Source organism: Chrysemys picta, unplaced genomic scaffold (assembly GCF_011386835.1).
Source record: "Chrysemys picta bellii isolate R12L10 unplaced genomic scaffold, ASM1138683v2 scaf723, whole genome shotgun sequence".
NCBI classification, from domain to species: Eukaryota; Metazoa; Chordata; order Testudines; family Emydidae; genus Chrysemys; species Chrysemys picta.
Genome location: NW_027053430.1, coordinates 5,001 through 10,000, shown reverse-complemented (window position 1 = coordinate 10,000; position 5,000 = coordinate 5,001). Strand labels below are relative to the sequence as shown.

Here is a 5,000-nt window from a genome sequence, read left to right as displayed (position 1 = left end):
CGGGCCCCTGGAAGTCTGGAAAAAAGAATGGAACCTGACGCCTCCGAGGAGGGGGCGCCCAGGGAAGGAGGGAGATCCGGGTTGACCTGCTGACCGGACGGGAAAGAGGCCACCGGGCGTCCCCCCCCTTAAAACCTAGGGGTTGACCTGGTGGCCGGAAAGCGAACCGGCCAGCAGGTGAACCCGTTCGATTCCACGGGTTGACCTGGTGCCCGGGAAGCGAACCGGCCAGCAGGTGAACCCGTTCGATTCCACGGGTTGACCTGGTGCCCGGGAAGCGAACCGGCCAGCAGGTGAACCCGTTCGATTCCACGGGTTGACCTGGTGCCCGGGAGGGGACTCTGAAAATTTTTCAGCCCTTTCGACTCGGGGTTGACCTGGTGGCCGAGAGGGGACTCGCACGGCAGGCAAGCCGCCCTGGGCTCACCCTCCCCGGCCGCAGCGAGGGACTGCCTCCCGGTCGACTGGATCGGGCCCCTGGAAGTCTGGAAAAAAGAATGGAACCTGACGCCTCCGAGGAGGGGGCGCCCAGGGAAGGAGGGAGATCCGGGTTGACCTGCTGACCGGACGGGAAAGAGGCCACCGGGCGTCCCCCCCCCCTTAAAACCTAGGGGTTGACCTGGTGGCCGGAAAGCGAACCGGCCAGCAGGTGAACCCGTTCGATTCCACGGGTTGACCTGGTGCCCGGGAAGCGAACCGGCCAGCAGGTGAACCCGTTCGATTCCACGGGTTGACCTGGTGCCCGGGAAGCGAACCGGCCAGCAGGTGAACCCGTTCGATTCCACGGGTTGACCTGGTGCCCGGGAAGCGAACCGGCCAGCAGGTGAACCCGTTCGATTCCACGGGTTGACCTGGTGCCCGGGAGGGGACTCTGAAAATTTTTCAGCCCTTTCGACTCGGGGTTGACCTGGTGGCCGAGAGGGGACTCGCACGGCAGGCAAGCCGCCCTGGGCTCACCCTCCCCGGCCGCAGCGAGGGACTGCCACCCGGCCGACTGGATCGGGCCCCTGGAAGTCTGGAAAAAAGAATGGAACCTGACGCCTCCGAGGAGGGGGCACCCAGGGAAGGAGGGAGATCCGGGTTGACCTGCTGACCGGACGGGAAAGAGGCCACCGGGCGTCCCCCCCCCCTTAAAACCTAGGGGTTGACCTGGTGGCCGGAAAGCGAACCGGCCAGCCGGTGAACCCGTCCGATTCCACGGGTTGACCTGGTGGCCGGGAAGCGAACCGGCCAGCAGGTGAACCCGTTCGATTCCACGGGTTGACCTGGTGCCCGGGAGGGGACTCTGAAAATTTTTCAGCCCTTTCGACTCGGGGTTGACCTGGTGGCCGAGAGGGGACTCGCACGGCAGGCAAGCCGCCCTGGGCTCACCCTCCCCGGCCGCAGCGAGGGACTGCCACCCGGCCGACTGGATCGGGCCCCTGGAAGTCTGGAAAAAAGAATGGAACCTGACGCCTCCGAGGAGGGGGCGCCCAGGGAAGGAGGGAGATCCGGGTTGACCTGGTGACCGGACGGGAAAGAGGCCACCGGGCGTCCCCCCCTTAAAACCTAGGGGTTGACCTGGTGGCCGGAAAGCGAACCGGCCAGCCGGTGAACCCGTCCGATTCCACGGGTTGACCTGGTGGCCGGGAAGCGAACCGGCCAGCAGGTGAACCCGTTCGATTCCACGGGTTGACCTGGTGCCCGGGAGGGGACTCTGAAAATTTTTCAGCCCTTTCGACTCGCGGTTGACCTGGTGGCCGAGAGGGGACTCGCACGGCAGGCAAGCCGCCCTGGGCTGACCCTCCCCGGCCGCAGCGAGGGACTGCCTCCCGGCCGACAGGATCGGGCCCCTGGAAGTCTGGGGGGGGGGGGGAATCGCCCCACGCCTCCGAGGAGGGCTGCCCGGGCGGGCCTGGCCCCGGAGCTCGAAAAAAAAAAAAAGGATCGGGCCCACTAGAGACATGGACCAGGCCGCCCTGGGCTCACCCTCCCCGGCCGCAGCGAGGGACTGCCTCCCGGCCGACTGGATCGGGCCCCTGGAAGTCTGGGGGGGGGGGGGGGAAATGGAACCTGACGCCTCCGAGGAGGGGACGCCCAGGGAAGGAGGGAGATCCGGGTTGACCTGGTGACCGGACGGGAAAGAGGCCACCGGGCGTGCCCCCGTTAAAACCCCTAGGGGTTGACCTGGTGGCCGGAAAGCAAACCGGCCACTGGGTAGGCCGGTCGGCAACCTAGGGGTTGACCTGGTGGCCGGGAAGCGAACCGGCCAGCAGGTGAACCCGTCCGATTCCACGGGTTGACCTGGTGCCCGGGAGGGGACTCTGAAAATTTTTCAGCCCTTTCGACTCGGGGTTGACCTGGTGGCCGAGAGGGGCCTCGCACGGCAGGCAAGCCGCCCTGGGCTCACCCTCCCCGGCCGCAGCGAGGGACTGCCCCTCCCCACCCCCCGGCTGACAGGATCGGGCGCACTGGAAGTCCGGGACAGTATTTTCCCCGACGCCGGGGAGGGCGGGCGGAGGGGCTCTGGCGGCCAGCCCGGGCCCCGGAGCTCGAAAAGGAAAAAAGGACCGGGCCCGCGAGAGACGGGGGCCCTGCCGCAGGGGGGGGGGCAGTCCGACCGGGGCTCACCGTGCGGCAGGCCCGGGCGTCGGCAGGGGAAAGCGGGCGAGGAGGCGCGGGGCCGGGTGCCTACGGCCATACCGGACCGAACGCCCCCGATCCCGTCCGATCTCGGAAGGTAAACCGTCCCGGGCCTGGCTAGTACTTGGATGGGTGACCGCCTGGGAATCCCAGGTGCCGTAGGCAGCTTTTCCCGGTCCGAGTCAGCTCTCTCTCCTTTTCTGGGGGGGAAGGAGAGGGGGGGACGGGCCGGAAAGCCCCTCGTCGCTCCTGCCGAGTCGGAGGTCGCGGCCGCAGGTCACGGGTCTGGGCGCCTGGGGTCCGGCTCCCCACCCACCCGGCTTCCTCCGCGGAGGACCCCCCCCGGGGCCACCGAAGCCGCTGGGGGAGACGCCGGGCATGGGGCGGACTGGCCCGGACCCTCCCGGCCGCCGGCCCGCAGGTCCGCCCCGAATCCCCCCCCGCGGCCACCCAGGCCAGGCCTGGCCAGGCGGGACGGACGGCGGGTGTCCAGCGCCCAGCGGCTTCCTCCAGCGGGGACCCACGGACCCCAAAGCCGCAGGGGGAGGCCCCGGGCCTGGGACGGACTCGCTCGGACCCCCTGCGCCCGGCCGCCGGCCCGCGGGACCGCCCCGAATCCCCCCGCGGCCACCCAGGCCAGGCCTGGCCAGGCGGGACGGACGGCGGGTGTCCAGCGCCCAGCGGCTTCCTCCAGCGGGGACCCACGGACCCCAAAGCCGCAGGGGGAGACCCCAGGCCCGGGACCGACTCGCTCGGACCCCCCGCCTCCCCTGCGCCCGGCCGCCGGCCCGCGGGACCGCCCCGAATCCCCCCGCGGCCACCCAGGCCAGGCCTGGCCAGGCGGGACGGACGGCGGGTGTCCAGCTCCCAGTGGCTTCCGCCAGCGGGGACCCACGGACCCCAAAGCCGCAGGGGGAGGCCCCGGGCCCGGGACGGACTCGCTCGGACCCCCCGCCTCCCCTGCGCCCGGCCCCCGGCCCGCGGGACCGCCCCGAATCCCCCCGCGGCCATCCAGGCCAGGCCTGGCCTGGCGGGCCGGTGTGCAGCTCCCCCGGGCTTCCTCCCCCGACGACCCGCGCCCCCCTGAGCCGCAGGCGGAGACCCCGGCCCCGGGGCGGACCGGCCCGGGCTCGCCCGAGCCCCCTGCGCCCGGCCCGCAGGACCGCCCCCCCGAATCCCCCGGGAGAGGCCCGGCCTGCACGCCACTGACGACCCGCGGCCCCCAAAGTCGCAGGAGGCGCCCCCCCCCCCCCGGTTAGCCCCGTCTCGCTCCGCGCCCCCCGCCCCTCGCTGCCGGGACCGGGCGCCGCCCCAGAGTCAGCCGCAGCCGGCCGGCCTGAGAGCTGCCCTCCTGTGGACGACGGTGAGTTTACCTTGATACTAACCGGCCGTCAGCCAGGTCAACCCCATTGCTAGACTGGGGTGGACCTGGTGGCCGAGTGGGGACTTGGAACATTTGACAGCTGCTTCCCGGGGCTTGACCGGTTGTCCTGAACGCCCCCCACCCCCACCCCCAGCCCCCGGCTCCTGCTCCCCTCTCCCCAGCCTCGGTGCTCCGCTCCCTGCCTCGGAGGCTGCCTCTCTGCGGCGCCTGCATCGCCTCCGAGGACGCGCACCCTCCGGAGGCTGGACGTAAACCCACCACTGCCGCCGACCCGGCTCTCCGAGGGACGACTGTGAGGCCCCCCACCCCACCCCACCCCCGGACCGCCCTGGGGACGACTGCTAAGCCTCCCCCACCGGACCGCCCGGGGGAAGACTGCGACGCCTCCCGCCAGGCCCCCACCCAGCCTGGGGGAAGACTGCTAAGCCTCCCCCCCACACACACACACACACACTGTCGGGGGATGACGATTAAGCCTCTCCCGGACTGCCCGGGGGAAGACTATTAAGCCTCCCCTGGAACCACTATTAAGCCTGCCCCCGGAGTCCTCGGGGGATGACTGCTAAGCCTCCCCCACCGGACCACCCGGGGCAAGACTGCTAAGCCTCCCTCCCACACACACACACACTGTCAGGGGAGGACTATTAAGCTTTCCCGCTGGAGCGCCCGGGGCGGACGACTGTTAAGCCTGCCCCCGGAGTCCTCGGGGGAGGACTATTAAGCTTTCCCCCCTGGAGCGCCCGGGGGGGGGGGGGGGGGGGGACGACTATTAAGCCTGGCCCCCGGAGTCCTCGGGGGACGACTATTAAGCCTCCCCCGGACCTGCTCCCTCTCGACTATTAAGCCCCCCCTCTGCGGTCCTCAGCACCACTGCCGCGCTGCCCTGGGAGTGGGGTGACATCCGGTCCGGAAAGCAAACCGGCCACCAGGTCAACCCGTCGAATCCAATGGGTTGACCTGGTGGCCGGAAAGCAAACCGGTCGCCAGGTCAACC

At 70.6% G+C, this 5,000-nt stretch overlaps 1 non-coding gene across 1 annotated transcript; it reads left to right on the top strand.

The window, feature by feature from the left end:
- Positions 1 to 2,668: 2,668 nt before the first annotated feature.
- Positions 2,669 to 2,787, top strand: LOC135979218 (5S ribosomal RNA). The gene has a single exon (XR_010596544.1). It is a non-coding gene; the product is annotated as a 5S ribosomal RNA (ribosomal RNA).
- Positions 2,788 to 5,000: the final 2,213 nt, after the last annotated feature.